Here is an 11778-nt window from a genome sequence, read left to right on the forward strand (position 1 = left end):
CCAGCTGATATGTAAAGTAAACAGCAGGATGAACATAGCAGATTTATCTAGAAAACTGTAACACCAGAAATCCTGCTTGACCACTGCTATCATCTGTGGTAAAATAATATTTGGGTATCATTAAAGTATTCTAAATCTTAAACAAAGACTAAAGTGGGGTGGATTAGCCCATCAATTCTAATGCTACTGTGAGAGACAGAGCATGTCCCCATAATCCACACTGGCTTTGATTTATTGTGATTTAATTTAAAGCCATGGCTCTTTAGCCAGGAAGGAACTTTGGACAGACATGAACTGAATTAAGACCCAAACAAGTAGGATCAGTAAATGATGTGAATCTGATGCTGATGCTGGCCTTAGGCCCCTTCCACTGCATCCGGAGATGCAATAGGAGGTGAAAGGCCAGCCATTCGCAGCACACAGCCCTGTAAGCAGGAAGGAGTGGGCTACCCTCCTGCTGATTTTGCATCAGAAGGTACAGGAGTGTCGGGAAATACAGGGGGTGCGGTGTTGCCTAATGTCAGATAATAAGGGAGAGGCTAGGAATGTTGGGGGGGGAGGGCTCCAGCTATTCCTGGCAGGGGGAATCCCCTTCAGCTGAGCTGGTAGAAATCCTCAAAAATAGCTCAGCTGATGGGGATTGCCTACCTCAATGTGCTGTTTCTCCCCCCCCCTCCAAATCTTGGTGGTGGGAGGGGGTCATGACCACTGGGAGAGTAACGGGGAGTTATGCCTTAAACCCTCCAGTGGTCATCTTGTCAGTTTGTTCACCTTTGGGGCACTTAGACCTGTTTTACTTTGGTCTAAGTCCCAGCATGTAAGTTCCTCCTGGGATGTCCTGGAAAAGTTTTATTGCTTCAGGATGTCCAGGTGGAAGCCCGCCCGATTCCCGCCTATACCATACCTCCCAACAAGCCCTTCTCTGGATACACAGCAGCTTAGAAGTGCTGCTTAATGTCTAGAAAGTTTCTTTGATTATCAGCACTTGAACGTCTCTGCAATTAGGATGTCCAAGTGCCGACTTAGGCAGGTTTTTGGACATTTTAAAATTTTGATTATGCACCCCTTAGTGTCTAGAAGAAAGGGACCCCCTAACATTTTTCTAAATATCCCCCCATAAAGTCCTACTGCAGCAAAAACATCTGTCTGAAATTCAAGACATTTCTAAGTACTTTATTTTTCAACATCAAGTTTGCAAAACAGTTTAACTCTTAATTAATGAAATCCCATTGAAAACTTTGTGAAAGAGACTAAATGTTTAAACAATTGCAAAATATTTTGAAACTATGTAAGAGGTTCCATTTTCCCCCAGACACTGTGTATAAGATTAAGGGCTCCTTTTATAAAGCCGCGTTAGCACGCTAAACCCGCACTAAGCGGCTAGAACTAACGCCAGCTCAATGCTGGCATTAGCGTCCAGCGCAGCCGGCAGTTTAGCGCACGCTATTATACGCGTTAAACCGCTAATGCGGCTTCGTAAAAGGAGCCCTAAGATTTAGATTGAAATTAGAGACTTAACTTTTCCAGAGAACTTGTGAGGAAGTTTGCAGAGCAGTAGCTGGCCACTAAATGACCTGGACCTTTGTTGCTTTTCTTCCTTTCCCCTTCTTTTCACTGGCTGTAAGTTTTTATTCTTTCCTATTGAATAATGGCATTCTCTTTCCATATTCTTAGTTGTATACTGCTTTGTGTGACTGCTCAATTAGGCAGTGTATTAAGAAACAAACAAACATAAATAATGAATAGGTTTTTCACTCTTTCAAAAAGTACAAAGACAAGGGGACATTCAATGAAATTGCATGGAAATACTTTTAAAACAAAGAGGAAATATTTTTAAATTCAAAGAATAGTTAAGGTCTGAAACTCATTGCCAAAGGATGTGGTAACAGCGATTAACATAGCTGGATTTAAAAAAGGTTTGGATAAGTTCCTGAAGCAAAAGACCATAGTCTGCTATTGAGACATGGGGAAGCCACTGCTTCCCCCGGGATTGGTAGCATGGAATGGTGCTACCATGTTTCCCCGAAAATAAGACAGTGTCTTATGTTAATTTTAGGCCCCAGAAAATGCACTAGATCTTATTTTTGGGGTATGTACATGATCATCTCTCCCTTCCTCTTCTTCACCCCAATTCTTCTTCTTTCCTTTCTCTCCCCCACATGTGCAGCATCTTTCCTCCCTTCCCTCCCCTCCCTCATGCAGCAGGACCTTTGCCCAGCTTCTATCCTTCCCTCCCTCCCATCCTTCGTTCAGCAGAACTCTTGCCCAGCTTCCCTTCCCTCCCTCTCCTTGTGCAGGACTCTTACCCAGCTTCTAGCCTTCCCTCCCTCCCATCCCTTGTGCAGCAAAACCCTTAAGCGAGTACTCCACCCCTGAACCCCCATCTTCCCTCCATCCCCGAACCACGCCGTGAGCCCTACATACCTCCATAAGCAGCTTCGGGCTGGCAGCACTCTTAACAGGCTGCTTCGGCCTTGTCCACCCATTAATTCATTCTGCCGCATTACTGATCAATAACGCGGCAGAGTGAATTCATGGGCGGAAGGCCAAAGCAGTCTGTTTAGAGAGGTATATGGGGCTCGCAGCGGGGTTCCGATGGATGAGATGGAAGGATGGTGATTCAGCTGCATGGCAGGTGCTGGGGGGGAGGGGGTGCTCGCTCAAGGGTTCTGCTGCACAAGGGATGGGAGGGAGGGAAGGGAAACTGCTGGCAAATCCCGGGACTAGGGCTTATTTTGGGGGTAGGGCTTACATTAAAACCTACCCTGAAAATCCTGCTAGGGCTTATTTTTGGGGAAACACGGTACTATTTGGGTTTCTGCAAGGTACTTGTGACCTGGATTGGCCACTGTTTGAAACTGGAGACAGAGCTAGATGAACCATTGGTCTAACTCAATATGACTATTCTTGTGTAACAGGGTTCTTAAGAACTATTCTGCAATGTAAATGGCATAACACATATAGTGAGCATATACATAGACAAAGCATAGGTGGGACTCCCACTTATGCATGTGCCTTACAGAATACTCTAAATTATGCACATCCTTGCCAAATTTACACACCTACAGTTAATCCATTAGCATATCAGTTTTGCTAATATTCTATAATAAAATCAGGGTGCCCAGATACCATTATAGGATAGCTTCCACCATGCATCCTCTGGGCATCTAAATTGCTCCCTTAGAACGTAAGCCTTCCAGTGACAGGAAAATAGCTACTGTACTTGAATATAATTTGCCTTAAATTACTGAAAAAGCATAAGGATGGGAGGGTAAAGTTATAGTTTGATTTCATTGAAGGTATGATTAATAAATATTATTACAGTGTATATGATTGTATAATGAATTACTTGTTGAAAGTTTAAAAATGAATAAAGAAATTAAGAAAAAGCATGTGCCAATGTTAATGGGTATTTTTTTTTTAATTTCTATACCACTTTTTCCAGAGTACAGATCAATTATGCATGTCTTTGATTCTGTACAGTGCTGCGTATGGCTGGTAGCACTGTAGAAATAATTAATAGTAGTTATTTTGGTCACACCATCAGAAAAGAAAGATCATTGTAGAAGTACATCATGTTTGGGAAGATCAAAGGAATCAGCCAGAGGGCAACCTGCAATCAGACAGAAACATGATGGCAGATAAGGACAAATGGCCCATCTAGTCTGCCCATCCGAAGTAACCATTATTTCTTCCTCTCTCTAAGAGATCCCATGCAGTGGCATAGTAAAAAAGGGGGGGGTGGTACACCCAAGGTACCCTCTTGGTGAGGGTGCATGCACCCATCCTCCCACATCTCCCCACTGCCATGCATGCACGCCATTTCCCTTCCCCCATACCTCTGTAATGTTCCTGGCATGAGCAGCATCCCCCAACCTGCTGTCATGCCAGCACCGGCTCTTCCTCTGATATCACTTCTTGGACCTGTGCCTAGGAAGTGACATCAGAGGAAGAGCTAATGCTGGTGTGGCAGCAGGTTGGGTGTTGCTGCTTGCATCAGGAATGTTACAGAGGTATGAGGTAAGGGAAGTGGCGGGGAAGGAGCATGTGGAGGAGGGAGGGCAAAGAAGAGGGTGGAGAGGGCACCACCACCCCATGCGCCTCTCACTCTCGCTATGCCACTGATCCCACATGCCTATCCCATGTTTTCTTGAATTCAGCCACAGTCTTTGTCTCCACCACCTCTTCCAGGAGACCGTTCCATGCATTTACCACCCATTCTGTAAAAAACATAACAATAGCCCCACTGGGTCAGATCAATGGTCCAATGCCTGGACTCGTTGAAAACAACCATGGGGATGATGCTCGAAGACTTTAACGGACTAGCACAACACCAATTTCTTTTCCGATCTGTAATTCAAGTCACTAAGACTTGAACATAAGTTGATGGCACCTAACTATATAAATAAATAAATATATATATATATACACACACACACACTATATATATATATATATCTTAATGTATAAATATGCTTATTACAAATGTTCAGAAAGGGTATTTAGTTATACAGCTGCTTCTATAACCAAATACCCTTTCTGTACATTTCTAATAATGATTTTTGTATCCTATTTCTGAGGACTGATAGTGTCTGTGTCCTGAAGAAACTATGTAACTATCAAGACAACCACTGGAAAAACTGATGTTACTTTCACCATTCCCCCTTTTCTTTTGGAAATAAGCATGCTCACAGACACACACTGATCCAAAAAGCACAGTTACTTACCGTAATAGGTGTTATCCAGGGACAGCAGGCAGATATTCTTGACTGATGGGTGACGGCACCGACGGAGCCCCGGTACGGACAATTTTAGAGTGATTGTACTCTAAGAACTTGGAAAGTTCTGGTAGGCCGCACCGCGCACGCGCGAGTGCCTTCCCGCTCGACAGAGGCGCGCGGTCCCCAGTTAGGATAAGCCAGCTAAGAAGCCAACCCGGGGAGGTGGGTGGGATGCAAGAATATCTGCCTGCTGTCCCTGGATAACACCTGTTACGGTAAGTAACTGTGCTTTATCCCAGGACAAGCAGGCAGCATATTCTTGACTGATGGGTGACCTCCAAGCTAACAAAAGGAGGGATGGAGGGAAGGTTGGCCATTAGGAAAACAAATTTTGCAAAACAGATTGGCTGAAGTGTCCATCCCGTCTGGAGAATGCATCCAGACAATAATCAGATGTAAAAGTATGAACTGAGGACCAAGTAGCAGCCTTGCAGATTTCCTCAATAGGAGTGGAACGGAGGAAAGCTACAGATGCTGCCATCGCTCGGACTCTATGGGCCGTGACAGAACCTTCCAGTGTCAGTCCAGTCTGAGCATAACAGAATGAAATGCATGCTGCCAGCCAATTAGACAACGTACGTTTAGAAACAGGACGTCCCAAATTATTCGGATCAAAGGACAGAAAGAGTTGGGGAACTGATCTGTGGGATTTTGTACGCTCTAGATCACAGGTGTCAAAGTCGGTCCTCGAGGGCCAGAATCCAGTCGGGTTTTCAGGATTTCCCCAATGAATCTGCATGAGATCTATCTATTTGCATGCACTGCTTTCAATGCATATTCATTGGGGAAATCCAGAAAACCCGACTGGATTCCGGCCCTCGAGGAGGGACTTTGACACCCCTGCTCTAGATAGTAAGCTAGAGCCCTCTTACAATCCAAAGTATGCAGAGCCTGTTCCCCAGAATGAGAGTGAGGTTTCGGAAAGAAGACAGACAGAACAATTGATTGGTTGAGATGGAATTCAGAGACAACCTTAGGGAGAAACTTTGGATGTGTACGCAGAACCACCTTGTCATGATGAAAGACCGTAAAAGGTGGATCTGCAACTAGTGCATGTAGCTCACTGACCCTCCTGGCAGAGGTAAGAGCAATAAGGAAAAGTACCTTCCAAGTGAGAAACTTGAAAGGAGTGGTAGCCAAAGGTTCAAATGGAGGCTTCATTAAGGCGGAAAGAACCACATTGAGATCCCAGATAACAGGAGGGGCTTTAAGAGGTGGTTTCACATTGAAAAGACCCCTCATGAACCTGGACACCAGGGGATGAGCTGAGAGGAGTTTTCCATGAACCGGCTCATAAAAAGCAGCAATGGCACTGAGGTGGACTCTGATGGAAGAAGACTTAAGGCCAGAGTCAGACAAAGAAAGCAAATAACCCAACAATGTCTCCACTGCCAGGGAAGTGGGATCAAGGTGATGAAGAAGACACCAGGAAGAAAATCGTGTCCACTTCTGATGATAACATTGCAGAGTGGCTGGTTTCCTGGAGGCATCTAGAATGGAACGAACGGGCTGAGACAAAATAGTATCATGAGAAGTCAGCCCGAGAGATACCAAGCTGTCAGGTGCAGAGACTGGAGGTTGGGATGTAGAAGGGTCTCCTGATGCTGTGTAAGCAGAGAAGGAAACAGTGGAAGAAGAAAAGGTTCCCTGGAACTGAGTTGAAGTAGAAGGGAGAACCAATGTTGCCTGGGCCACCTCGGAGCAATCAGAATCATGATGGCTCGTTCCCTCTTGAGCTTGAACAAGGTTCTCAACATGAGAGGCAGAGGAGGGAAAGCGTACAGGAACAGATTGGACCAGTCGAGGAGAAATGCATCTGCTGCCAGACGGTGAGGAGAGTAGAGTCTGGAGCAGAATAGGGGCAGCTGGTGATTGTGAGGAGCTGCAAAAAGGTCTATCTGAGGAGTGCCCCATTGAGCGAAGATGGACTGTAGAGTGAAAGGATCGAGTGCCCACTCGTGAGGCTGGAGAATTCTGCTGAGCTTGTCCGCTAAGGAATTCTTTTCTCCCTGAATGTAGATAGCTTTCAGGAATAGATGGTGATTTATGGTCCAAGTCCAGATCTTCTGGGCTTCCTGGCACAAGAGGCGAGAGCCCGTCCCACCCTGCTTGTTGATGTAGTACATCGCAACTTGATTGTCTGTGCACAGCAGGAGGACTTGAGGAAAGAGATGTTGGAAGGCTTTGAGGGCATAAAACATCGCTCTGAGTTCCAGGAAATTGATGTGATGCTTCTTTTCCTGGGCTGTCCAAAGGCCTTGAGTTTGGAACTCGTTCAAATGAGCTCCCCAGGCATAAGGGGAGGCGTCGGTGGTGATGACTAGTTGATGAGGAGGTAGATAGAACAGAAGACCTCTGGAGAGATTTGAGGATATCAACCACCATTGTAGAGACTGACGAAGAGATGATGTGACAGATATGTGACGTGAGCAAGGATCCATCGCTTGGGACCACTGGGTAGCTAGGGTCCATTGAGGAGTGCGCAGGTGAAGACGTGCGAAGGGTGTGACATGAACTGTGGAGGCCATGTGACCCAAGAGTATCATCATTTGCTTGGCAGAGATGGAAAGTTGTGGAAGCACCTGCTGACACAGAGATTGAAGCGTTTGAAGACGGTTGGATGGCAGGAACGCTCTCATGAGGACTGTGTCCAAGACAGCTCCGATGAATTGAAGTCTCTGAGTGGGGATGAGATGAGATTTGGGTAGATTGATCTTGAACCCCAGAAGTTGAAGAAACAGGATGGTTTGGTTGGTGGCCAGGAGAACAGTCTGAGATGAACTGGCCTTGATCAACCAGTCGTCCAGGTAAGGAAAGACCTGAAGGTGGTGAGATCGTAGAAAGGCAGCCACCACAATCAGACATTTGGTGAATACTCTTGGAGAGGAGGCAAGACCGAAGGGCAGCACCTTGTATTGGTAATGACAACGATTGATCATGAAGCGTAGATTGACCGGTATATGAGTGTATGCTTCTTTGAGATCGAGGGAACATAGCCAGTCGCCTTGATTGAGAAGAGGGTAAAGAGTGGCCAGAGAAAGCATTTTGAATTTTTCTTTGACTAAGCATTTGTTTAGATCGCGAAGATCTAGAATGAGTCTTAGATCTCCTGTCTTTTTGGGGACTAGAAAATAACGGGAGTAGAATCCCTGCCCTCTCTGATCTAGAGGAACTTCCTCTATAGTGTTCAGAAGGAGGAGGGATTGAACCTCTTGAAGAAGGAGGGAAGACCGAGGAGTGTTGAAAGCAGACTCTCTTGGCAGACTTTGGGCAGGAGGTGTCTGAAAGTTCAGAGAGTAGCCGTGGCGGATGATGTTGAGGACCCACAGGTCCGAGGTGATGATTTCCCAACGGCTTATGAAATGTATAAGGCGTCCTCCTATGGGCTGTGGAAGATGAGTAGAAGGAGGAAGACTGGCTATGTCCAGGAGAACCAAGTCAAGAGGGCTGAGTTGACTTTTGAGAAGGAGGAGGTTTCACTTGCTGTTGCTGCTGGGCAGGTCGAGCAGGTTGCCTCTGTTGTTGCCTCTGACGCCTGGGTTGTTGCTGTGTCTGAGGTAAGGGACGAGCCACAAACTTTCGTTGATAGGCCGATTGTTGACGAAAAGGCCTAGAAGGTGGGGTCTTCTTCTTTGTCTTAAGGAGAGTATCCCATCGAGTCTCATGAGCTGAAAGTTTCTGAGTAGTAGAGTCCATGGATTCTCCGAACAGCTCATCCCCTAAGCAAGGTGCATTGGCCAGTCGATCCTGGTGATTGACATCGAGTTCGGACACTCTGAGCCAGGCCAGTCGTCGCATAGCCACCGACATAGCCGTGGCTCTAGAGGTCAGCTCAAAAGTGTCATATATTGATCTGACCATGAACTTGCGCAGTTGCAAGAGCGATGAAGAAGCTTGGCGAAAGGCTGATTTTTTACGGTCAGGGAGATATTTCTCAAAAGATGACAAACTTTGAATAAGATGCTTAAGATAAAAGGAAAAATGGAAAGCATAGTTTCCTGACCTGTTCGCTAGCATTGCATTTTGATACAGCCTTTTGCCAAACTTATCCATGGCCTTACCTTCCCTGCCAGGAGGGACAGAAGCATATAAACTAGCCCCCGTGGATTTCTTTAAAGTAGACTCTACTAATAAAGACTCATGGGGGAGTTGAGGCTTGTCAAAGCCTGGAATTGGTATAACCTTATATAAGGAGTCCAGTTTACGGGGAGCTCCTGGAATGGTCAAGGGTGTCTCTAGATTTTTGTAAAATGTCTCTCTTAAAATGTCATGGAGAGGTAGCTTGAGAAATTCCCTTGGAGGCTGGTCAAAGTCAAGAGCATCTAAAAATGCCTTGGATTTTTTGGATTCAGCCTCCAAGGGAATAGATAAAGAGTCACACATCTCTTTAAGAAAAGAGGTGAAAGAAGTTGCATCAGGTTTGGAAGACGGATCTAAACCAGAAGGATCCTCGTCCCCTGATGAACACTCTCCCTCAGAGAGGAAAGGCTCTTCTGAATCACCCCACAGATCAGGGTCCCTCACCTGAAAGCTGTGGTCTCGTGACTCCAGTGTGGAGGGTTCTAGATGTCGAGTTTTATGAGTCGACTTACCAGACCTCTGTGAACCGGTACCGGGAGATGTTAAAGGTTGTGCCGGTGCCAAAGTTTGAACAGCCTGGTGTCTCGGTTCCGGTGCCAAGACTGGCATTGATACCGAAGAAGTGATATGCCCCGGTACCGACAAAGTGGATGCCGATAAAGGGGGCTGCTGCATCGCCGGTACCGGCGGCTCAGACCGGACCGGGACTGGAAGGCTCGGAGTCAAAAGAGCAGGGAGTAGCTGTTGGAGTTGTTCCTTTAGCTGGACCTGCAGGACTGCGGCAATGCGCTCGTCCAATGAAGGCACCGGTACCGCTTTTTTCTTCTGCGGTACCTTGGGTGCCGCTCTACACTCCGAAGAGGAACCCGATGTCGAGGGGCTAACCTGAATCGGAGCGGAGCGCTTCTGTGGGCGCCTCGTGGTCGGCAGGATTGGACTCGCTGCTACTGAGACCGGAGGACGCTCCAACGGGGAAGGCTTCTTAGCCGGCTTACCTGCGGGGTGCGACGCCGGCGCGGTATCGTGCGGTGTCGACGAAGTAGGTGCCGACTGAGATGGGGACGATGTCGGTGCCGGTGGTACGGAATCAGACATCTCGGCGCCGAACAATAACTGCTGCTGTATCTGGCGGTTTTTAAGTGTTCTCTTCTTTAAAGTCGCACAGCGGGAGCAGGTAGACGCTCGATGGAGACCGCGCGCCTCTGTCGGGCGGGAAGGCACTCCAAGTTCTTAGAGTGCAATCACTCTAAAATTGTCCGTACCGGGGCTCCGTCGGTGCCGTCACCCATCAGTCAAGAATATGCTGCCTGCTTGTCCTGGGATAAAGGCAATTTCGTGTCCCCAGAATATCTTCTAAACTTTGAACGACTGGAAGTCGCCCTCTTTGCCTAGCTACTACAAAGGCCCTGCTGTTCACCTCGTTCCTTTAAGAGTGCATTGAGGTGTTAACTGGAAGCCTCAATCTCAACTTTACGCCCTCTACTCCATAAATCCCAACCTTATCCTATAGCTAAAGGCCAGTGATGTCTGCAGGTAACCGAAAGCGGTGCACGGACAGAGCAATTTTATTAGCAGCGAAGCACAGTATCTGAGAACATTAAAGGCTACAGTTAAGATTTATGCGTGTCTGGCACGAATCAGCGCCAAGGCCAGGAGAGTAATTAAAAGCCGGAATCCGTGGTGCTTAAGTGCTAGGAACAGGTCAACGTGCATTCCACTCCCAGAGCGCAGTCACCGTCTCTGCAGCTGCTGGCACGTCTCTCTCTCTCCCCCCCCCCCCCCAACCGCCACTTTTTTTTTCACCCAGGCCACCTGAACCCCCGCTGTGGGCACCCAAGTGTGAACGCTTCCGAGACAGAGACGGGCAAGACTAGAGCCCTTGGTCCCTCAACTTTACATTCGGCACTGCCCCTTCCCCTCTGTGATTTTATTTTATTTTTTATAATTTGGAAGGGCATTCAGAGGCGTCACTACTTCAGCCTGTTCCGGGCCCTCCACTTTGACTGAAGGAAGGAGCAACCGCTTTTCTGAGCTCGCGGCGCACTCTAACCAGGAAGCAGCTCCCAGCAAGTGCACCTACCTGGTGCGCCGGCGCTCAACCAATCAGCGCAAGCCAAGTGGTCGGTGTCCGTAGGGACTCGGGCGGGGCTGCCGCCCCTACGTGTTCTCTCTGACAATTGGCTTCACGCTCGCGGCTCATCGTAACGCGCAGCAAAACGCGTGCGGTTTTGTTATCGCGCGAGTTCCGGATACAACTTTTTGCCACGGAGATGTACAGTATTGTACTAACAGATTTGGTTTTCCTAAGTGCTGCGAACGAGACAATGCATTTTACCTCATACTGCTGGTACTGTATGAGCAAACTCTGGTGGGTGCCGAGCACTTCACTGTGATCAGGGAGAGCTAATTTGTGTTTGACAACCTCAAATCATTTTGAAATTCTGGCATCTATGGTCAGTATTTCTGCTATTTGTCGTTACTAAAGCGCTGTCAGGCGTAGCAACTGTACGGACTCGTGTAAACTATTCATGCAACAGATGCACCCAAACACTATTGCATTCTATTTGTGTGCTACTAAATGTGCATAACTGGTTAATATAAAAGTAGGAAATAAAACCCCAACAATTAAAAACTATTAGAAAAGGGCAAGATCTGGGACTTAATAATTGTCCTGAATTTTGTGGCCATCATGGTGTTGGAACGAAAAGCAGAGGTGTAAGAAAAGCTGCAGTGGAAGGTGTGTCAGAGGCAGTATTGCTGAGTTTATAGTGTCTCCTGCTGTCTGCAAGCCAGATGTGCAACTGTAGAACCGAGCTTCCAGCTCCTAGGCTGCCAATATGAGTTTTCAGGCCTGGCAAGGGCAGGGCAAAGGTAAACATGAACATACACACCTAGCTGCTACATACAAGAGAGGTTT

At 47.1% G+C, this 11778-nt stretch overlaps 1 long non-coding RNA gene across 1 annotated transcript in view; it reads right to left on the minus strand.

The window, feature by feature from the left end:
* LOC117357372 overlaps positions 1–11122 on the minus strand; it is a 41624-nt gene extending 30502 nt beyond the window's left edge. The window contains exon 1 of the long non-coding RNA XR_004538791.1: positions 10942–11122. This is a non-coding gene — a long non-coding RNA (uncharacterized LOC117357372). The remainder of the gene's footprint in view (positions 1–10941) is intronic.
* Positions 11123–11778: the final 656 nt, after the last annotated feature.

This window comes from Geotrypetes seraphini, chromosome 3, assembly GCF_902459505.1.
Source record: "Geotrypetes seraphini chromosome 3, aGeoSer1.1, whole genome shotgun sequence".
NCBI lineage: Eukaryota > Metazoa > Chordata > Amphibia > Gymnophiona > Dermophiidae > Geotrypetes > Geotrypetes seraphini.